Raw genomic sequence first — 24079 nt, 5'->3', positions numbered from 1 at the left:
CCTCCTTAGTCTGGCTGAGATCAGCCCATTTGGGAAGGGGAGAGTACTTATCTTGACTTGGGTATATTTCTGCTTGCTCTATCTTGCTTTGATTACATATATGACTTATCTTTGATTGGAGTCTTTCACTATTTCTTTTTTTAAAAAATATTTTCATTTATTTATCTGACAGAAAGAAAGAGAGAGGGAGGGAGAGAGAGAATGAGTGCACCAGGGCCTTCAGCCTCTGCAAATGAACTCCATACACGTGTGCCCCTTGTGCATCTGGCTAACGTGGGTCCTGGGGAATCAAACCGGGTCCTTTGGCTTTGCAGGCAAACGCCTTAACTGCTAAGCCATCCTTCCAGCCTATCTTCACTATTTCTTAATCGTCTCTGGTCGTTTTGTGTGAAGGGGCTTCTATGTCCAATCTTCCGTGTGCGTGCGTGTGTGTCTGTTTCATCTTTTTTCTGGATATCAGCTTCCCCTAAATAGACCTCACAATTAGTAATTTATCCCTAAATAAATTCAATAATTCATAATTTATCCTTCTTGAGTCTTTTTTTAGTCAATTCTTTGTTAAAATAGAATAAGGACCCAAAAATTGGGGTTTACAAGTCTGCAAGACCCATCCTGAACCTCTAAATCCTGCATCACTAAAGGAAATACTTTATGAGTAATGTGAAAAAAATTGGGGGACCAGCAGAGACTGAGGATGTATATTATTCAGAGGTTTGATGAAAGAGGTATATAAAAGTGAATACTTCCACTAGTAAGAAATTGAGCCAGATGGAAAATATGTTTCAAGAGTCCTTATAGGTAAGAAATAGGTATTCAAGTGTGTTTAGTTAAGTATTTAATTGCAAAAAGTAAATAAAGTTTAAAGTAATATCACAATATGTCCACAAAATATTGGAGAATTTGGGGTGTATATTTATTGGGACAGATGTTTAAGTCTTATCTTTTTTTTCTTTGCAGTGGGTAGGAAAACAAAAAACTCTGGAAAAGTTTTACAGAGTTCATGTTTAAGATGGTTGTGTGACCACTATTTAGAAGTTTTACATGTAACGTGACCATCATCTACATTATGAAGAATTAGAAAGTCCTAGATATTTGATATTTAACTTACAAATATAGCAAAGATTAGTACTGTAAATCTTTGATTTATCAGACACCTGGGCTCTGAGGCGTTTGCTTAAAGGCTAGGGAAGAGATATGATTTGGCATTTCCTCAGGAGACAGCACAGTGAATCTGAGCTTAAATACACTTCAGTTCTCCTTGTCTGCCTCTGTGTATGTGCACTGTTACTCAGATCACGTCAGACCTCGTGTGTGAGCAATGTCCTTCCACAGTTCCCATCCCTTTTCTGGGAAAGAAACGTGGTCTGCTCACTCACTCCTCTAATCAGGAGGGATGATGTATGTGCAGTAGCACTCAGGTCACGTCAGACCTGCTGTGTGAGCGATGTACTCCACAGCTCCAGTCCCTTCTCTCTGAACAAAAGTGGTCTGCTTATTCATTTCCTAATCAGGAAGGGTGATGCCAATAGGTATTGGTCAGAAGCTGAAAAAATATTCTCATGTCTGTTGTGGAAGGGTTTAGACACTTTTACAACTCATTTTTAGGGCTGGAGAGATGGCTTTAGCAGTTCAGGTGCTTGCCTGCGAAGCCTAAGGACCCATGTTCAAGTCTCCAGGTCTCATGTAAGCCAGATGCACAGTGATGCAAGTTCATTCGCAGCAGCTGAAAGACTGGGTATGCCTATTGTCTCCCTCCCCCCCTTTCTGTCTCAAATGAATAAATAAAATAAAGTATAAAAAAGTAATTATCTTGGGAATGAGCTTTCAGCCACTTTGAACATGATGAACGCTGATGTGCTAAATGAAACGGGAGAGTAGACAACATTTTTGGTGCTGAGCAGAGCAAAGGGCTTGGTCATGGCGCCACGCTGTGCTAGCCACAAAGTGGCCCTCTGGGCAGAGGCCTGGGAGTCTCTCACAAGCTTGTTTTTCATCTGCCAAATAATTCAGACATCAAACTTGATTACTTTCTAATTTTGAAAATATGAGGATTATAAACTTCACATTGCCAGGGTCTTCAATAGACCTTCTGTGGTAGTTTGAATGGCTCACCCCAATATATTCAGGGTGTTATAAAAGTTTGTCATTCAGTTCTAGCTGCAGGAGGTGTCACTTTGGGTGGATCCCAGGGTCCAGCCCTAAGATTTGGGGGTGGATTTGGAATTCCAGTCAAAGATATACAGAGTGCTTAAGCTCTGCCCAAGTGTTCTTATTTGCTGCTGGTGGCATGTGGCTTGTGGCTTTTCTATTGCTTCTTGGGCCTGTGAAAGCAGGCCAGTTTCTTCTGCCATTATGGAACTTTCCCTCTATCTTCAATAAATCCCTTCCTCCATAACTGTGCCTGATTTGAAGGTTTATCTCAGTGACGCGAAGCTGTTTGCTATATCTGCTCTTCTAAAAATGATTTTTTTTGAGGCAAGCCCAATAGACTACCTTTTATCATGCAGAGAGAGAGAGAATTGGCACACCAGGGCCTTCAGCCACTGTAATCGAACTCCAGACATGTGCACCACTTGTGCAGACATGTGGCCTTGTGCACTTGCGTCATCTTGTGCGTCTGGCTTCACAGGCAAGTGCCTTAACCCCTGAGCCATCTCTGTAGCACAAATGATTCCTTTTAATGTCACACTTTATGTAAACTCTAGAAGTGTCATTTGATGTGACAGTTCACATAAAATCCAGAGTGTTTTTTTTAATTCTTTGTTTATTTATTTTTATTTATTTATTTGAAAGTGACAGAGAAAGAGGCAGAGAGAGAGAGAGAGAGAGAGAGAGAGAGAGAGAGAGAATGGCCACGCCAGGGCCTCCAGCCACTGAAAACGAACTCCAGACACATGCGCCCCCTTGTGCATCTGGCTAACGTGGGTCCTGGGGAATTGAGCCTCGAACTGGGGTCCTTAGGCTTCACAGGCAAGTGCTTAACCACTAAGCCGTCTTTCCAGTTCCAGAAGTGTTATTTAATGTGGCACTTTACATAAAATCTAGGAGTTGACTTTGTCTTTGGATTCTTCAGAGGTTTGTGTTTTAACCAGTACAATAATTTATATTCATTTCATTATATTACTGGAATATTTTCCTTATTTCAAACTGTGTTGCTGTTAAATGCAAATAAGTTTCTTTGAGATTGATCTTACTGACTTTTTAGATTAGGTTTTATTGCTGCTTACGTAAAAGAAAAAGCAGTACCTACCATATTTCCATTTAAAAAATAGTGTGGGGCATAAAAACACAGACATAGGATGGATGATGAAATTCCATTGTTTTGTCAGTTAACATTTTATTTTATAATTAGTTAAGTAAAGTAAAAACTATTTTTCCCTTAACTTTGCATTCTAAATCAGGCTGAAGTGCATGTTAGTAATGCTCAGAATGGAAACCATATACCTGTGGTAAGGAGCATTGCATAGTAAACATATTTATACAGCTGGGTAATAATGTTGGTTATTACAGAGCACATTGACCTGATCATGTAATGAGCCTCCTTTCCAAACAACCGTTAACTTTTCTCAGGAATGTCTAATTACAGAATAACTTCAATGCAGACTGGATGCACCACACATAGCCTCACCATTGTTGTCGTCTTAACCAAATGCATAAATTTGACCATATGCATATTACTGACTAATTCCTGAGAAAATTGACTTTTTATTTATAACTTATGCTTTGATTGCATAGAATACTTGCTCTTTTTTGTATCAAACTGTGCTTTCATTAATTTTTATTGCAGTTACAAGGATGCTTCTGTTGGGCTTTAATAAAATTATAAAATTGACTTAGTTTGCTCTATGTGAAAGCTTGCTTTATAATTAATAAACTTCGTTTATTCCATGGGGTTATGGTTTTGACTAACTTGTGTGACTTCATTCAACTTGTTCTCAAATATGAATAAATAAGTTCAAGTATTAGTAAAAACCAAATTTCAAATATACTGTTACACCTTTGAGAATTAAGCAAGTACTAATTCACAAGAGTAACTAAAATGTTACTATTGACTATGTATTGCCACAGACTTTTCTGTGAAAATATTTTACCTGAAAGGTTTAATGGAGCATGGATAATCTCACCTGTTTTGTTTGACTCTTGAGTACTTGCTAATATACCATGCACTCTACTATAGAAAGACCAAATCATAAGGTCTACTTCCTGTTCACAAATTTTTTTTTTCCACCTGGAAAGAATATCAGAATCAACTTATAATTACCAACAATTGAAAAAATGGGGTGGAGAGATAGCTTAGTGGTTAAGGTGCTTGTCTGTGAAGCATAAGGACCCATGTTTGACTCTCCAGGTCCCACATAAGCCAGATACACAAGGTGATGTAGGTGTGCAAGATTGTACATGTGCACAAGGTGGCGCACATGTCTGAAGTTTGATTGCAGTGGCTAGAGGCCCTGGCACACCAAATGTCTCTGTCTCTTTCTCTGGTTCTCTCACATTAAAAAAAAAAAAGGGCTGGAGAGATGGCTTAGTAGTTAAGCACTTGCCTGTGAAGCCTAAGTACCCCCGTTTGAGGCTCGATTCCCCAGGACCCATGTAAGCCAGATGCCCGAGGGGTCGCATGTGTCTGGAGCTCGTTTGCAGTGGCTGGAGGTCCTGGCACACCCATTCTCTCTATCTATCTGCCTCTTTCTCTCTCTGTTGCTCTTAAATAAATTAACAAAAGTTAAAATTTTTTTGGAATAAAAAAGGCCAGGTCTGTTGGGCTTGCCTCAAAAAAAAGGACAACATGAGAGGAAGATGCTGCAGATGTGTCCCACATGGAAGATGGCACCGTTGTTCTGCCCTAACTCTTCAGAGCTTTCTGAGATGGAAATTAATTTGTTTTCGAGGTAGGGTCTCACTCTAGCCCAGGCTGACCTGGAATTCACTATGGAGTCTCAGGGTGGCCTTGAACTCACGGCGATCCTCCTATCTCTGCCTCCCAAGCGCTAGGATTAAAGGAGTGTGCCACCATGCCTGGCTACATACCTGTTTTCATTCAAGGAAAAGCTAGTTCAGTGTGCTTTTGGCAGTGGGGGGGGTATGAATCAGTATTTTTCTTATTTAAATAAGTTAATTGTAAAGATGGATACAGAATCATGAGATATTTGCAATTGATTTAAGGTTAATTTTGAAAGATTTTGACTTTATTTTTCACAGAACAGTGCTTAATGTGTAGCGGGTACTCCATAAATACTGCACAAATGAATGAAAGTTGTAAAGTAGCGGCCGGATTTAGGTTTGGGGAAAGTAACATTCTCTAGACCCTGGATTCAAGTCCCGTCAAAGTTGTAGCTTGAGGAAGAACCACAATTTGCAGCAAGACTTCATGTGTTCAGAGGCACGGCCTCGCTCCTTAGCGCAGGATGGCCGCGCCAGCTTCCTGTGTGCTGGGCTTACAGGTGTGCGCTTGCACAGGAGGAGGGAAGTTTTGCTTTTGAAATTTTCCCCAGTTGTGTTTTCCTCCTGATATCAATTGGTATAGATGCTAGAGCACTGCTCTGTGCTAAATGACAGCTACAGTGCCGGCTTTTCCTTTCAGTTTGCCCGCCTTAGAGAGCTGACTTGTCCTCTTCCTCGCTTTCCTGCTCTCCCTCAAGTTGCTTTACCTTCTGATTTACATCTGTATTTCTTTACATTTTACAAAACATTTAGTTAGTTATGAGAGAGCAAAAATGAGAATTGGTGTGCCAGGGCCTCTTGCTACTTACTGCAAAAGAACTCCAGATACATGCCATGTTGTGCACCTGGCTTTATGTGGATACTGGGGAATTGAACCTGGGCTAGTAGGCTTTGCATGCAAGCACCTTTAACCACTGAGCCATCTCCCTAGCCCTATTTAGCATTTTATTTATTTATTCAATATTTGAAAGAGAGAGGAAGAGGCAGAGAGAGAAAGAGAATATGAAGGGGTATGTCAGGGTCTCCAGCTGTTGCAAATGAACTCCAAATGGGTGCAGCACATACATCTGGCTTATATGGGTCCTGGGGAATTGAACCTGGGTCCTTTGGCTTTGCAGGCAAGCATTTTAACCTCTAAGCCATCTCTCCAGCCCTCTCCTCAGTGTTTTGATGTGTCTTTTGCACATTTGTTCTCTTTACCATGTGTTGACTATTATTTCCTTTCCTCATTACTCTGTCCTCTCTTCCTGTGTGCCTAGTTCCCTCATATATTGAGCTCTTTCTTGGAGGTTAATTATGTGGAGTGACTCATGAATTAATCAATTGCTTCCCTTTTGACTTTAATTTATTTTCCCGGCTTAATAGCACAAAAAAGCAACAGGAAAACACACTGTATCCTTAAGCTTCAGTAAACTTTTGTTGAACTTATTTGGTTATTTGAGGTTTCACTAAAGAATGTGAGCTAGAAAAAAATAGCAGGGCAATAGGGACATGCTTTCTTAGCTGGGTACTGGAGGTAATGTCGTGGGGGTGGGGGTAAAGGGCAGTTCCATGTAGCGTGTGAGATCTGAGGTTGGGAGATTGGCATGGCTCTCAGCCTGTGTGACTGGATACTCATAGCAGGGACAATAAAGCAAAAACAACCTGTACTTGAAAAAAATCTTGTAATTGTTTAAACTCTTGGAATGCAGAGAAAAAATAGTGACTGGAACTTAGTGCATTACGTAGATTTGCTGGACATAAGAAGCATGCCTGCACCCTGCTTTGTTGGTACTTGGTGCTTAGTTGTATTCTCTTAAAGGTTTCCCAATGGAATGTTTCAATGTGAAATTCTACCACTGAATTTTTATAGGCTATGAAAGAATGAAGCAAATAGTGGAGTCTTGTTCTTCATACTCGCATGATTAGCGTCTGTGTAGCAGAGCATTAGCTTACATTGTAAGTGGGAGGAGATGTAGCTGCTAGACCACATCCTATAAAATAGGAGCTTCCAAGGTAAGTTTATTTGTAAAAGAAGTTGATTCATAAAGTTCTAAAAGTACTCAAGTTCTATTTCTTTGTAATCATCCTTTTATTTGCTTAGTTAGTGATAAGATGTTATCCTTCACAGACATCTTTTCTTTTTTTCTCTGCTTTGCCTGTGTTGGTCTTTAAAAAGTAGCCGCACATTATTAGCAAGCATTGAACACTCAGTAAGGAGTAGACAAAAATAAAGTATTTGACTTGAGCTGTAGCTTAGTGTCAGAGAACTTGCCTAACCTCCGCAAGGCCCTGGGGTTGCTTTCCAGCCCAAGAGAGAGGAGGAAACAGGGAGAGAGGGAGTGAGTCTTGAAATAGCTTTTATAAAATTTTAAACCTAAAATTTCTTGTTTCTCTGCCAATGTTTATTCAAAGTCTCTGTTCTTTTCCCCCAAAATTTGTTGTTGAGAATAAGACTACTTCATCTTTGTTTTTTTGAGGCAAGCCCAACACACTGGCCTTTTTGTTTTTAAATTTCATTTATTTATTTATTTATTTGGAGCGACAGATACAGAGAGAAAGACAGATAGAGGGAGAGAGAGAAAATGGGCACGCCAGGGCTTCCAGCCTCTGCAAACGAACTCCAGACGCATGTGCCCCCTTGTGCATCTGGCTAACGTGGGACCTGGGGAACCGAGCCTCGAACCGGGGTCCTTAGGCTTCACAGGCAAGCGCTTAACCGCTAAGCCATCTCTCCAGCCCGCCTTTTTTTTTTTTAAGGGGGTTGGGGAGAATTGGCATACCAGGACCTCCAGGCACTGCAATCAAACTCCAGATGCGTGTGCCCCCTTGTGCACATGTGTGACATTGCATGCTTGTACCACTGTGCATCTTGTTTATGTTGGACCTGGAGAGTCAATCATGAGTCCTTAGGCTTCGCAGGCAAGCACCTTAACCACTAAGCCATCTCTCCAGCCAACTTCATCTTTTTCAAATATATTCTAAACAAATAAAACAGGAAGGTCTGCATATATAATTTGTTTTTCTTACCCAAGCTTTCTTTGATGGCAAATGCTTAAAATCTTTAGGTTGTTTAAAATCTCTTGTCCCCTATTTATAGTTAGCCTTGATTGCAAAGACCAAGCATTAAGTTTTTGAAAAGAACTTTGATACTGGCATGGTGTTGCACTCCTTTAATTCCAGCACTAGGGAGGTAGAAATAGGATTGCTGTGAGTTCAAAGCCAGCCTGAGACTACATAATGAATTCCAGGTCAGCCTGGGCTAGAGTGAGGTCTTTCCCCTCAAAAATGAGAAAAAAAAAAACACAGCACTTTGGAACACTAAACTGAAAAGTTTAATTTTCATAATCAAAAACAAATTTGTGGCTGGAGAGATAGCTTAGTAGTTAAAACACTTGCCTGCAAAGCCAAAGGACTCAGGTTTAATTTCCCCAAGACCTACATGAGCCAGATGGACAATGTGGCACATGCATCTGGAGTTCATTTGCAGGACTAGAGGCCCTGGCATGCCCATTCTCTCTTCTCCTTCTCTTCCTCCTTTTCCTCCTCTTCTTCCTTCCCTCCCCTTCCCTCCCCTCCTCTTCCCCTTCCCCTTTTCCTCCCCTCCCCTCTTCTACCTCTCCTCCTCCCTTAAAAAAAAGTCATGCATGCATAACTATACAAATTTAAGTGCCTTCAAAATGTACACCAAATTTTAATTTTGTGCTTTAAAGTTGGGTCAGAAAAGAGTGTTTTCTGTGACCTCGTGAGGTCTGTGCATTATTATGACTTGTATATTTTCTCTAGAACAGTTCAAGGGACTTTGTTTTCAGAAACAAGATCAAGATTTTAGCTGTTCTTTTTTTTTTTTTTTGGTAGTGTGTGCTTTTAATTCCAATATTTTGGATGCTGAGACAGGAGGATGACAACTTTAATGCTAGAATAGGCTACATAGATCCTGTATAAAAAATTGCTCTATTAATGTTTATAAAAATAAGCAACACTGTATCTTAAAACTGATTCTTTAGAGACACAAAGGTGTGTTTTAGTGTTTTAGGACTTTCTTTTTCTGTATCAAGATGAAAATGCTCTTGGAAGAAGCAACAGCATGTGCTGGGAATAGGTGCTTTTCTTTAGCTGTTCTTTTATTCTTCTCTTCACCGTTCTTTTCTCTTATCCTGTTGAAAGGGGCACAGTCATTTATCATTGTGAGAACAGACATTAAATCATGAATATCAAGCCACATCTCCATCAGAAATGTAATGAGAGCATTCATAAACTCTGTCTTTAACAGGTCACAGTAACAAAGGCTGAGCATACCCTTGGTTTTCGTGAATCTTAGTTCAGCTGCAGTGGCGAGCGCCTCTGGATAGCTTTGGTCAGTGAATTAGTATCAGAAGTAACTGCTAACAGTAACTGGGAAGTGAAGTGCCCCCCAAGGTTGATCTTTCTCAGACTTGGTCCCTGGCTTGTGCCTTCAAGAGGCGGTGGAAGCTCTAAAGGAGTGCAGCCTTGTGCGGGGTCCCCAGGTCACTGGAGGCGTGCCTTGAAGGGGACACGAGGTTCTTTCCTGTTCCTCTTTTGCTCCCCGGCTGTCGGGTCAGCACTTTTGTTGTGTGCTCCCACTGTGGTGGTCTCCCTCAGCAGAGGCCCAGAATTGACCATGGGCTGGCGTTTTCAAGACTGTGAACCAAAATATATCTTCTTCCCCTTACATTTAAATCTCTCCTTAATTATCTCAAAGATTTGTTACAAAGACGGAGAGATGGCTAAGACAGTGAATATAAGGTATTGTCAAAATGATGGGTGCTATGTAGCACATGTAATCAGAGATTGGGAATAGCAGATGTTTTCAGAAAGTGTGACTCTTTGACGTAAGTAAAAGGTACATTTTAGTTTTATACAAACTGAAGACTTAGGGACTTGTGACCATTTCACTCGTTCCTCTGTAAGGAATCTGAGCTTGATCTTGGTGCTGGACTTGATTCCTTGCAAAGCCAGCAGGGTGTGGCTGTGCATTAGCAAGGCTTCACCCTTGGCAGAGGAATGAGTGCTGATTGCCTAATGTCCCACAGGAATGGCAGGGCCTATGCATGCCGTTCCTTGACCGTGGCTGAGGCTGTGCCGACTAGGTAATACATAAGGACTATGAATGCATTAAGGATATTCAATAGAGCAGTCAGGAATTCTGGGTCAGTGGCTGAAATATCCAGAAAACAGTCCCATGCAATGAGCCAGAAGACAGACGTCTTAAGTTTGGAGCAAAGCAGAGTTTACTGGTTATATTTTTGTGGCTTCTCATGTGCTTTCATCTTTCATTCTTACAGTGTAAGACATTTCCAGTAATTTGGCCTTTACAGAGTGTCAGTTGATGCTGAACAAGATTACCAAGAGTGTGGTGATAAATATCTCTTCTCTGGTTTTTGTTACTTGTTTTTAAGGCAAAGATCATTTTGGTGTATCCTGTTGCTAACATAACTCAGAGCTCTAATACGTGCCTAGTAAGTTAAGTACTTTCTTGCTATCAGCACTTGTTTAAGCTTATTTTTGTTGCTACTGTTTTATAATCAAGCCAGAATGCCCATTTCCTTTGGCATTTCTTTGCTGAGTCAGTGCCCATGCTTGTTACCTGTGTGCTCCGTCATGTTCATTATAAGGCTTTTGAGTTTATTAAGGAATAGAAGTGTTTTGAACTTACCTTATTTTCTCCTGTACTCAGATGTATTGCAGTCCTAGTTAGTACCTGGGCTAGGTTAACAAAGAAATGTGGGGCATTTTCTATCCTGAGACTGTTAAGGTATCTTATGCAAGTTCTTTCTGGCCCCGATGATACCCCAAGTCTTTGGGGGAAGCCCTAGTGTGGCCGAACACATCACACCTGGGGGTTGGCTTAGTTGCCTTGTCACCCTTGCAGCCTGGACCTAGTGCACTGCACACCCAGAGAAACATCCGGACAGCCTCACAGGCCGGCGGCTCTCGGACGGCTGTGACTGAGGGCTTGCAGTGCACGTGGCAGCTGCCTTGGTCTAGAAGCTCCTAGCTGTAGAGCAGAAGAGTCATCATGTGGTTTTGTTTCTGTGTTTTGTTTTGTGGGGGTGTATTTTTTGAGATGCATTCTTACTTTGCTATGCAGGCTGGCTTTGACTTCCTAAACTTAAGTGATCCCTCTGCCTCAGACTCCTGGACAGCTTAGAGTTGGACTAACTGGCATGCCACAGGCCCATGTCAGTGTTCTTAAAGCAGCTTTGCTACGTTCTTATATATTAAGGTCCCTTTTATCTTCTAGGAATCATTTCGGGTTTCTGATACACATTCCATTCATAAATGTTTTCTTTCAGCCTGGCGTACATGTTGAGTCTAACACCACTGCCTCACTGGGATATCTGTGAATTTTTCATATTCTTTAATTCTGACATGAATATCCTTATATTATCTCTTTATAGTCACCTCACAGAAGTTTATCTCATATCAGTAAGTTCCTGAAGCCAGACACAGTATAACCTACGGAGTATTTGAACTTCGAGCAGCTAGTGCGCGCGCTTCCGCATATGCAGTGGCTCCCTCGGCACTTGAGCCACACCCCCTTGCCTTTGTCCTGGGGTTGGCGTAGCGCATGGCTGCTCCTTGCCAAGAATAATACTGCCATATGCTACAAAAATATAAATAAATAAAGGGAATTTAAGTTTTATTTGCCCTTTTCCATACTACAACTTCATTTCATATCAGAGAATGTAATGTTGACAGTATGACTTACTCTAAGCCTTCAGCAGTGATGACTGCCATTTGTATGCAGGTGATATTTAGTTTCCTAAAAAGTATGACTTTTGGGAAATTAACTTTGTATATTTTGACTTCATGACATAAAATAATTGTAACTTTTTCATAAATATCTAGTCTGACTTAAGATATTTCAGTTTATTAGTAACAATCCCTCTTAATGTATGCACTCTGCATTAATTTAAATTTAATTTAACATTTGGTAACAAAACTAAAATCATTGAGAGAATTTTCTAGTTAGATTAAATATATATTGGTCTTCATTTTAGCAATAGATCTCTTGCCAAAAGCTTCTATTGTAAAGTAAAATATCACATTTAGAAATCTTACATTGCAAACCAAATATTTTGGAAGCTCTCCAGAGCCTGTGATAGATCGTGCTGTTTTGAACCCTTGTGCATTACGATATTGTATTTTAAGATGGTCTCTCTGCAGCCTCCTTGTTTTCTCATGGCTGAAGCATTTGACTTGATTTAATACAAAACTATCAGATCTGAGCCTTCTCTTCTCCACTAACACTCAATACTGTGCCTTGTGTGACAGGAAGATTTTTGCTAAAGACAAATGTCCACCCAGTTCCAGTGTTGAACATGGAATAAATGGAGCTCTATAAGGTGCTTTTCATATTTACAAAGGTGGGGATTGGGGCTGGAGAGATGGCTTAGCGGTTAAGCGCTTGCCTGTGAAGCCCTAAGGACCTTGGTTCGAAGCTCCATTCCCAGGGACCCACGTAAGCCAGATGCACAAGGTGGCACATGCATCTGGAATTCCCTAGCTGTGGCTGGAGCCCTGGCATGCCCATTCTCTCTCTCTGTCTCTGCTTTTCTCTCTCTCTGTAGCTCTCAAATAAAAATAAATAAAAATAAACAAAAAATTAAAAAGGTGGGGTTTGTTTTGCAACAGGGTCTCTCATAACTCAGGCTGACTTCTGATTCTACTTGCTAAGGTAGATGAGAATGACCTTGAACTCCTTACAGTCCTTCCTCTCCCTGACAAATGCTTGGATTACAAGCATGTGCCACCACACCTAGCTAAAAAGGTTTTTAACAGTAATTTTTTGGCTTGGTTAAGGGGAACTAGAATTTCTGCCTTTTTTTTCTTTCTTTCTTTCTTTTTTTGTTTTTTTTAGCATTTTCTCCCTCTAAAGAAAAATAAAAGACCACCTCTTTTCTAAAAACTCTTGGTGTCTGCTTTTTGCTTTAAAATAGAGGCTCCAGTTTCTGATCTCTTATAAAAATTTTTGATAGCTCATGGATTAATATTAAGTGAATTTCATTCTGCATGACCAAAATGCTTTTTGTGTTATTGATAAAATACATATGATTTCCTGTTTCTTTTGCCAAATCAAGCCAAGGAGGAATTAAAGTCAAAATTTCTCAGATTCATTTATTTCCACAATATTTTATCACAGAAATTAGATTTACTATAATGGAATGAATCAGGAATATAACAAAAACTTTATAGACTATTACTTGTAATGGCTCACTGAAGGAAATTTGTTCTTGTGATAGTACAAAATAATAATATTTTATATAAGATGTGGTAGAAGTGGATCTGGAATTCCAATGTAAATATATGGGAAGTGCCTGAATTCTGCCTGGAGTTTCTGAAGTGTGTTTGCTTGTGCTGGTGATGGAGTTGGTTTCTCTCTCTGCTCCGGCCTGTGAAAGGGGGCCAGCTTCTGCCATTATGGAGCTTCCCCTGGACCTGTGAGTTTCAGATAAATTAAATTCCCCTCAGAACTGTGCCTGGTTTGGAAGTTCATCTCAGTGACCTGAACCTGTCTGCTACACTTACACTAGGAGAAAGTTACATAATTTTTTTTTTTTTGTAAAGACTTTTAAAAGAAGCAGAGAAAGAGGAAAAGGTAAAGATAGACTTGGGAAGGAAGGGAGAGGAACAGAAACATAATAGTAAAGAACAGCAATGCTGTGTGCTCTGATGGACGTGCTAGCTACGCCGTTCAGTTCAGTTACCATGAGTTACATGTACTCATCATTGATCCTGTGTGCTCTGATAGACGCGCTGGCTGCACTATTCAGTTCAGTTACCATGAGTTACGTGTACTCATGAGTGATCCCGTGTGCTCTGATGGACGCGCTGGCTACGCTGTTCAGTTCAGTAACCATGAGTTACGTGTACTCATGAGTGATCCCGTGTGCTCTGATGGACGCGCTGGCTACGCCGTTCAGTTTAGGGACATGGATGCATGTTCACGGGAGACCTTGCAAGGCTAGCATGGTGGTGAATCACTGCTGACCAAGTAGAGCATGAGAACGCGTGCATAGACTGGAGCTGCTGCAGGTCCTTCGAAGGTGAAGAGCAGGTTTCTTAGTGTCAGGTGTAGATAAGCAAGGCAGAACCGTTTTCATTCTACAGACTTTGAAGATAGAATTTCCGATAGGAAATGAGATAAGAAAGAAGCCGTAAGATTAAAAGGTGTCAGGTATCAGATCATCACAGTATGTAAGACTGATACATGTTTCTAAAACCATGGAAAGGATTACAGCATCCATGATTATTTTGGTTCTGTTACAATTTCCCTTAATATGGTCTTTGCTCTGTATCTAATAACACAACCTTGAGTGCATAGTCTGAAGCAATCCAGTTTGAATAGCAAAACTGGGCTTAACTCTATTTATAGTGACCTCCAAATTCATAAAAACTGAATTGAGGACCTGTGAAATCATCTTTCTAATATTTGATTTTGTAGATAGAGCTAGTGAGTTGGGGAGAGAGTTGAGACTGGGTTTCCAGATCTGTCATGGTTCCCTGTCTTGTCTGGGCTGGAGTAACATTGCGTCCTGGTCTTAGTCTGCTTACTTTGTCTGTATTCCAGAAACAGTTCAGTTCAGACACTGTGATAGCAAGTTTTCCTAAGCCAGTTCCTCTAGACTGCTAACCTGTTGGCTTGCCTCTATTGCAGAAAGAAAGACACTGGGGCTTTGTTTGCTGCCTGCCTTAGACCCCAGCTACTTACAAGTTATCCTTTTACTGGTAATACTGAGAAAAAAGGTGGCAGACTTCTGATGTCAATAAGTAGAACATAATCTGGAATTACATTTTGACCTAGGCTCAGGTGGGAGAGGACATGTTAATGAGCATTTTTCTCTTGATTTTTATTTATTTATTTTTGTTCCATTTTTTAAAGTTTGTACACAGATTTAGTTACTATTTATTCTGATATTATCACATACAATTTGATATGATCATGTCCATCAGAGCATACAGGATCACTGGTGAGTACATGTAGCTCATGGTTACTCCCCTCCCTCTTTCCTCCAGTTTCCCTCCCTTTCCCTGTGTCACATGTATCCAGATGTCCTCCCTCCCCTCTCTCCTAGCTCCTCTGCTTATCGTCACTGCTGATGACAGTTCTCTCTTTACAGGTTTACTTCACATTTGCCATATGTATATATACACACATATATATATGTTTACATTATACACACATGTACATATATGTTTACACATCTTACATTACATGCTAAGACCTACATTTCAGAGAGAACATGTGGTTTTGGTCTTTGAGTTTGAATCACTTCAATTAATATGATTCTTTACCAATCCATCCATTTTCCTAAAAATTTCATAGCATTCCATTGTGAATGTACACCACATTGTCTTTATCCATTCATCTGTCAATAGGTATCTTGGCTGATCCAGTTTATAGCTGTTGTAAATAGAACCACAATAAACAAGGATGTGAAATATCTTTATCATAGAGTGTACAGTCCTTAGGGTATACACCCAGGAGTGGTATAGCCAGTACCTATAAGATATCCATTTCTTTTTACAATGCCTTCATCCTGATTTTATGACAGCTGTACTAATTTGCACTCTCACCAGCAGTGGATGAGAGATTGATCCTCTTTTCCCACATCCTCAGCATTTGTTGTATTTTTTTCTTGATGATAGCCATTCTGACTAGGGTAAGATGTTATCTCATAGTTGTTTTGATTTGTATTTTCCTGCTGGCTAACTAAGGATGTTGGACATTTTTTTAAAGTGTGTATTGGCCATTTGGATTTCTTCTTTTGTGCACTCTGTTCATTTCATTAGCCTATTTGGTAATTGATAGATTTATATTTTTGGTATTTAATTTTTGCAGTTCTTTGTAAACTCTGGTTATCAGTCCCCTGTCTGAAGTACAGTTGAAGAGTTTGTTTTGTGATTGGTTTGTTTTGCTGTGCAGAAACTTTAATTTTATATAATGCCATTTGTTTGTTATTGGAACTATTTCCTGTGCTAACAGACTGCTGGTCAGAAAGTACTTTCTTGTGCCTATATCCTAGAGAATGTTCCCTATTTTCCTCTAGTACTTCCTGTGTTTCTGGTTTTAAATGTAGGTTTTTTTATTCACTTTGACTTGATAGTTGTAAAGGGAGAGAGATATGGGTCTAGTTTCATTTAGCTGCAGATGAATAACCACTTTTGTCAGCACTATTTGTTGAATAAGCTCTCTTTTGTTCCCTAGATATTTTTGGCTCATTTGTCAGAAATTAGATGGCCAAGGTAGTGTGCATTTACTTCCATGTCTTCTATTCTGTTCGTTCATGGTTCTACATGTCTGCTTTGGTCCAGTGCCATCCTGTCTTTAGCACTGTTACTGTGCAGCATGGTGTGAGGTCTTCCTGTGATGCCTCCAGCTGCGTTATTTCCCTTCAGAATTGCTTTGACTGCTTGTAGACTTCTGTGGTTCCATTTGAATTCATGGTTTGTTTGTTTTTTTTTCTAACTTGGTAAAGAACCTCATTGGAATTTTGGTGGAAGTTAATTGAATCTGTAGATTACTCTTGTTAGTGTAGTCATTTTCACAATGTTAATTGTGCCATTCCAGGAGCATGAAAGGTATTTCCATTATGTAGTGTGTTTTGGGTGTGTGTGTATCTTACAGTTTTCACTGTAGGGATCTTTCTCATTTTTGGTTAGGTTTTTGCCTAGGTATTTACTTTAAAAGAATAAAAGAAGGGCTGGAGAGATGGCTTAGTGGTTAAGCGCTTGCCTGTGAAGCCTAAGGACCCCGGTTTGAGGCTCAGTTCCTCAGGTCCCACGTTAGCCAGATGCACAAGGAGGCGCATGCGTCTGGAGTTCGTTTGCAGAGGCTGGAAGCCCTGGTGCGCCCATTCTCTCTCTCTCCCTCTATCTGTCTTTCTCTCTGTGTCTGTCGCTCTCAAATAAATTTAAAAAATAAAAATAAAAATAAAAGAAGCACTTAAAGGTAGAAATCACATGATCATCTCGATGTAGAAAAGACATTTGACAAAGTCAGCATAGCTTCATGATAAAAGTCCTTGAAAATACTAGAAAAGATGGAAATGCCTCAAAATGATAAAGACCATGTATGACAAACCTGTGGCCAACATTATACTAATCAAAACAAAACTGGAATCATTTCCTTTAAAAATAGGAATGAGATAACAATGTTCACTTTTACTCAGTATTATGCTTGACATCCTAGCAAGAACAGTAAGACAAGAAGAAGACATAAAAGGGATTAAAAATAGGAAAGGAAGAAGCCAAACTTTCCCCTCCCCCCTTTTTTGGTAGATGATATGATTCTGTTCTTAAAAGAGCTAATAGAATCTACATAACTCTTAGAGTGAACAAATCATTTCAGTAAAGTTGCAGCTTACAAAATCACACAAAAATCAGTAGCCTTCTTAGACACCAATAATGAACTCACGGAGAAAGAAATCAAGGAAAAAGTCCATAGACAATACTTACTAAACCCATTAAATACCTAGGAATCAGCCCATCCAAAAAATGTGAAAGATCTCTTCTGCTTTTTAAAAAGTACTGTGATGATTAATACTGATTGTCAACTTGACAGGATCTAGAATTACCAAGGAGACAAGCCAGTGGGCATGTCTGTGAGGATGTTCCTGGATTGGGCTGAGGTGGGACTACCCCGTACTAAGTGTGGATCTCATTTCATGAGCTGGGCTCCCAGTCTGCATAACAATGAGAAAGCAAGCCAGGGAGCAGTGTTACTTCTTTCTCTGCCTTGTTCTCTGATAGCCTTGCTTTTCCTGCTGTGACGAGCTATGTCCTCTGGGGTAGCTGGAATGTAGCCTCCCAGAGACTCAGGTGCTTTACTAAGGCGTGTAACTTGGGTCTCCAGCCACCTGGCTAGAGGAGGCGTCACTGGGAGTGGACCTGGGGTCTAGCCCTACGGTGTGTTGGGGGCAGATCTGAAAGTGTGAGAGAGAAGTCTGAGCGTTGGTGGGGTCCCCACCGCTTGCTGTGCGTTCGTGCTGGCTTCCACGGGCTCTGTGGCTGTCTCTGCTTTGATGCATGGAGGCAGCTTCTTCCTCCACTTCCCCCTCCCATCTGTGAGCTTGGAATAAACCTTCCTCCATAAACTGTGTTCAGTTTGGATGTGCATCCCAGCAATGAGGACCTGACTACACCCTCAAACTGAGCCCAAATAAATCCTTACTTCCTTAAGTTGCTTTTGTTGGGAATTTTGTCACGGTGATGGTATGAGTACCTAATGCAGAGTACCACGTGTGCCTCTCAGCCAACCTTGTCTTCCACATACTCTTTGTCTTCCCCAAAATGAAGGTAGCTAACCTCTACAATTGAAAAAGTAGGATATTATTTTCAGAGAATATTTGATTTTTATAAGTCACTAGTCTTCTTTTACTCTGAATAATGTGTTGCGAAACATACTAAAGGGATTGCAAATAAAATCATGATTTTATTTACTTGAGATGGTGGGGGGAGAGAATGGGCGCGCCAGGGCCTTCAGCCACTGAAAACGAACTCCAGATGCATGTGTCATCTTGTACATCTGGTTTGCATACATCCTGGGGAATTGAACCCAAGTTATTGGCTTTGCAGGCAAGCACCTTAACTGTTAAGTCATCTTTCCAGCCACCTCCCATCATGATTTTTAAGAATAAAATAGTCCTGTATGCCGTGTGATAATAACAGAATACTGTACTGTTACTTGTCCATTTGTATATGGACCTCAAAATTTTAAATAGGTCAGATGTTGTTGTGGTTTGATTCAGTGTCCCCCATAAGCTTAGGTGTTCTGAATGCTAGGTTCCCAGCTGATGGAGAGTTAGGAATTAACGCCTCCTGGAGGGAGTGTTTTGATAGGGATGGGCTTATGGGTGTTATAGCCAGCTCCTCCTTGCTAGTGTTTGGCACACTTCTGTTGCTGTTGTCCACCTTATGTTGGCCAGAGGTTGGTGTCCATCCTCTGCTCATGCCATCATTTCCCCCTGCCATCATGGAACTTCCCATAGGGTCTGTAAGCCAAAATAAACCCTTTTTTCCCCCACAAGCTGCTTGTGGTTGGGTGATTTCTGCCAGCACTGGGAACCTGACTACAACAGTAATAGTTGATACCAGAGGAGTGGGATTGCTGCTAGACACCTAGCTGTGTGTGGCTTTGGCCTTTTGGAGCTGAATTTTAAGAGCTATGTGGAAGGACTTGAAATCTTGGCCTAAGAGACACCTTGCAGTGCTGTAAGTATAGCTTGATGGACTATTCTGTTCAGAGTTGAACGACCTAAATGCAGTAAGAACTATGAACTATGAGGTTTGGCTTATGAGGGTGAGAAAGAGTTTTGCTTGGACTAGACTATAAGCAGTGTGTGTGAGAGGCTTGCTTTTATGCTCGTGTCCTGAGAAGTTGTACAGGGTTGCACTGCACAGAAATGGACTGGTGTGAGCAGAGGGATATGGCACAGAAAAGATGAATTCTTTGGGTGAACTGCTACCCATTCAGCTACAATTAAGAGATTACAACCATGGAGATTGGGCCAGCTGACCTGCCCTGGGACAACAGAAAGAATGTAGACTCTTGAAGGGCTCTGAATGCTCAAGGAGTGTACTCTTCTTCAAAGTCTGCTTCATTCCCCCTTGGATTAACAAATTATCACCCTTTCTGGAATTCTGGAATATAAGAAATGCAGGAAAGAGAGGATCACTGAATTTGCATGTGTTTTGGAAACGTCCATGGGCAATGTGTAGCAGGTTTGCTGGATGCCTACATGGAGACCCAATGGGGCCATGAGGGTGAACTGTGGGTTGCAGTGGAGACCCAGTGGAGATGCCTGGACCAAGAAATGACTGCTAAGGAGAGCTGCCAGCCTGATGAAGTTTTCTAGAACCATGAGTATCCTAGCTGGAGGGGCGGAATTGGAACTCCATTGACTTGTTGCTGGTTAGAATTATCGGAATTGGAGATTTGTCACTGGCTAGAGTTGTTGGACTTGAAGCTACAGAGTTTGATGTTTGCCCTGGTTGTTTTAAATCTTGTATTGGCTGAATATTTCTTTGCTATGCCTAGTGCCATCTTTTGCAGTGTGTTTATTCTGTGCTATTGTTTTTTTTTGGGGGGGGGGATTTTTTGGTATTATGGCTCAGTTAAAAGACCATGGACTATGGGAATGTTTGAACATCATTAGGATTGATAAAATCCATGGGGATTCTTAAAGTTGGACTGATTACATTGTATTTTATATCATGTATGGATATCAATTTATGGGGGCCAGGGTGGAATGTGGTGGTTTGATTCAGGTGTCTCCCATAAACTTAGGTATTCTGAATGCTAGGTTCCCAGTTGATGGAGATTTGGGAATTAATGCCTCCAGGAGGTGGTGTATTGGTGGGGGGAGGGGGCACTTATGGGTGTGATAGCCAGATCCCCCTTGCTAGTGTTTGGCACACTCTCCTGTTCCTGTTGTCTACCTTATGTTGGCCAGGGGGTGATGTCCACCCTCTCTGCTCATGCCATTGTTTTCCCTGCCGTTGTGGAGCATCCCCTCAAGTCTGTAGGCAAAAATAAACTTTCTTTTTTCCAAAAAGCTGCTCTTGGTCAGGTGATTTGTGCCAGCAATGTGAACCTGACTGTAACAGATGTATAGATTGTCCTTTTGCTGACAATGCAAATAACCATTCACGCACTGGCTTGAGAGCTGGGCCTTGGCTGTTTATGGCACTAGTTTAAGGAGCTGCTTAGGTCTTGTGTGGGATCCACAGCTTGAGAGCTTTTGTTTTCTTTCTTTTTTTCCCTCAGGTTAAGCACAATGAAATGGCATTAACTGTTCAAATGATCAAGCAGTGTTAAAATACCTTCATTTTTAATTTAGTCCTTTTTTGGGTATTTTTAGATATTACAGTGTTTGACACATATAGGATATGAAATCAGTATTCCTTATGATTTGGGGGACTAACTAATATATTTTCTTAAATAAATATTTCTCCTTGTCAGTCCTTTCTGCTCTGTTTGAGGTGAATTTAGGAGATAGAGAAATGAAGACATCTTTCCTGCTCATAAGGAGCCAGACATTATCTCTAACATAGCACTTCTTAAAAATGTGGGCCCAGACCACTAGCCCAGCATTGCTTGAGGACTTAATAGAAAAGCAGATCCTCAAGCCCCCACCCCAAACCATTAGCATGGGAATCTGATGGTGTGCCCAGTGCTGTGACTGAGATCCACTGGCCTCGTAGCTAGAATTCTATATCTTTCTGATTTTTTTATTGAGACATAATTAAAATGCCCCAAATCTCACTATTTTAAAGTACATAACTCAGTGGCTTTCAGTGTATTCAGAAAATTAAGTAACCATGACTACTGTCTAGTTCTGGAACATTTTCATCCCTCACAGAGAAGCTCCACACCTGTTAGCAGTCATTCGCTGTCCCCACCCCCAGCCCTTGCTCATGGTGACACTTGACACATCTTTTGTCTCTGAGGATTTGCCTGTTCTGTATGTTTCATTTTAATGAAATCATCAGTATGTAGCCTATTGTTTCTAGCTTTCTCACCTAGCGTCATGTTTCCAGGTTATCCATGATATCGCAGGACTAGCACTTCTGTGTCTTTATGACTGAGTCATGTTGCATGTGCAGGATACACCTCATGTTATTGTGTGTTGATGGGCCATGCAGTTTGTGCTTGCTTGTTGGCTGTTACAGCTCTTCTCTGCATATTCTTCATGTACGAGGTTCTGTGTGAACATGTTCTCAGTCTTTTGGGTATATCAGTTCTCATTATTACTGATGGGTATATCCACAAAGTCACTGCAAACCATTACTGACTACTGAGAGTACTGAATCATTTCTTCTAAGAGAAATGTAGCATTATATTCCTGTGAGTCCAGGGTCCCAGCATTTTCATTAAGTAATCATAACTGGGTTTGGTGGTTTGGTGTGTGCTTCTGTTTGAAGACGCTGGTCTTTCCTATATATTGTTGATACCGTCGCATCAGGCTTCATGTCTAACAGCCCTGTAACTCCCAACTGAACAAAGTTTATTTCATATGTGTGCTTTTCTCTGCAAAGTCCATCACAGCTTTCTCGCTATAATGTGCTAGGCAGCACTTCAGCTCCACACTTGCAGGCTGTGTCAACAATAGAAACACTAGCAGAAGCACCATGGCCACTAAATAGGCTGCCAACGAGACCCATGTTTATAGTCAGAGCCAGACGTGAGAGCATCCTCGTGTGACCTCTGTGGGGAACACACATGTCAGCACCTCACATGTTTCACCGCATTAGCATGTCTGAGTGACTGTGAACACGTGAACATGTCACAAGAATTTGGGGGGTTACAAATAAATTAGAGCAAATAGGCAAACTCACACAAGCAGGGTCTAGAAATCAGAAACCTCAACTGTACCTGAGAGTGGAATTGTTGGGTCACATGGAAATTCCATGTTTGTTTTGTTGTCCCACGGTCAGTGTGTAAGAGTTGTTTCTCTGTGCTCTTGTGCTTTCTTGTCAAGAAAATACAGAAATACAGAAAAACTCTATGTTTTCTGGGGGTTTTGTTTGTTTTCTTTCTTGTTATGGCCATCTTCAAAGATGTGAACTGCTATCTGTTTTGTTGTGGCCTTAATTTCAATTTCATTAACTCAGTAATGGTGTTAGTATTGGCTCCTTGCATGTGTCTGGAGAAATGTCTTTTAAAAAACTTGGCCTTTTTTTAAACTTAGATTGTCTATTGTTGAGCCTCAGGAATTTTCTTTTAACAGATCTGGATAGAACACAGGTATATGATTTCAGAACATTTTCTCCCATTCTGTTTTTCACTGTTTTGATAATATTCTTTGATAGACAAAAGATTTTTATTTTGATGAAGTCCAATTAAACTTTTTCTTTTGGCTGTGCTTTGGAAAACTCTGAAAGTACAATCTTCACGTAATTGATCAGCTTATCCTGATGGACTTGTTTATAGTTTTCTGTTACTGAAGGCCTGAATAAGATTTCATGGTTCCAATAAATTGTCACTTGATAAAGGAACTCATTTGTAAATATAAAGCATTTGTTTGTAGGTATATATGAGGTTTTTAAATAGGATCTTAAATATTGGCATCATTAGGGTCATCTATTTATTTATATAAGCAGTGTTGAGTTCATTTAACAAACTATTAATGTTGTTTAGGAAAACTGAAGAAAAACGCTTAGTACTGCTTTGTCTAAGAGTCTTTGAGAACAAGACTCTGCCTCTTTTAAAACTGGACTTTCTAGAAGAGAAAGCCCTTTGTGAAAGGATAGAAAATGCCCGGAACTTGGAGATAAACAGGGTTGGTGTTTATTTGTGTTAGTTTAAATGTAGTAGCCCGGTGTGTTAGAAAACTGAATGTGTAACACTTAAGTTAGACTAAGCAAGCAAATAATATCAGCCAACATGGCTTTAATCTACTAAGTAACCTTAAATCCATAAGATCAAAGGAAGTTGTAACTAAAAACAGCCCTTGTTGCAATTTCTCTGTAGAAGCAGGAAAAGGCTAGAAATTACATGTCACCTTCATATCCTGGCTGGCTGACCTCGTGCTCAGATCAAGCCCCTCTGCTCTCTGTGCCAGCTGTTACCATTATTAAGACTTTGCCCCAAGGGGTTAAGTAGTAGAAAAACTCTCCTGTCCTATCGCAGAGCCCAGAGTAAACACCGAAGTTCCAACCCCTTCTGGGCCTGACTCAAGCAGTCTGCATGTGCCTGTCACTCAGCTGCGGCTCCTGCCCAGCCGAGCTGCTGGGCGCCCTTCCTGCCGCGGCTCCAGCAGCGGCTCCAGCAGCCGCCGACGCCGCAGGCTTCTGCACACCCAACTGAGCCGGCAAGTTTCCTCTTGGAGCAGAAAGGTAATTAATGTGTTGGTTCTTGCTTCTCTAGATGTGCATTGATTATTTTGGAAGAATTTTTTTTCTAAACTGAACTTAGTTTGTACAATCACATTTAATATTCTAGCTCATTGTTTTTGTTTATCATGTACACCCAGAACAGCATTTTAATGTATTAAAATCTTGTGAAGTGTATTTGAATTTATAGTCTAGCACAGTAGAGTAAGGTCAGCTGTTAATTTTATTAAAATGTGCTTTCTTTGTGAGGCTGAAAAAATCCCTCAAATTTAAAGTAGTATGTTTTATATTTTTGAGA

General features: G+C 40.6%; 1 protein-coding gene across 5 annotated transcripts in view; it reads left to right on the top strand.

Annotated features, from left to right (window-relative positions):
* Disp1 (dispatched RND transporter family member 1) overlaps positions 1-24079 on the top strand; it is a 199022-nt gene that overhangs the window by 113370 nt on the left and 61573 nt on the right. Inside the window, exon 1 of one of the 5 annotated variants that reach the window (XM_004653237.2) lies at positions 23683-23784. The exons of the other annotated variants lie outside the window; for them this stretch is intronic. The gene's annotated coding sequence lies outside the window, so the exon portion shown is untranslated. Of the gene's footprint in view, positions 1-23682; positions 23785-24079 lie in introns of those variants that run through there. 5 annotated transcript variants of the gene reach the window in all.

The sequence above is a fragment of the Jaculus jaculus genome, chromosome 1 (assembly GCF_020740685.1).
Source record: "Jaculus jaculus isolate mJacJac1 chromosome 1, mJacJac1.mat.Y.cur, whole genome shotgun sequence".
Lineage (NCBI taxonomy): Eukaryota > Metazoa > Chordata > Mammalia > Rodentia > Dipodidae > Jaculus > Jaculus jaculus.
This window is presented reverse-complemented; position numbering and strand designations above follow the sequence as displayed.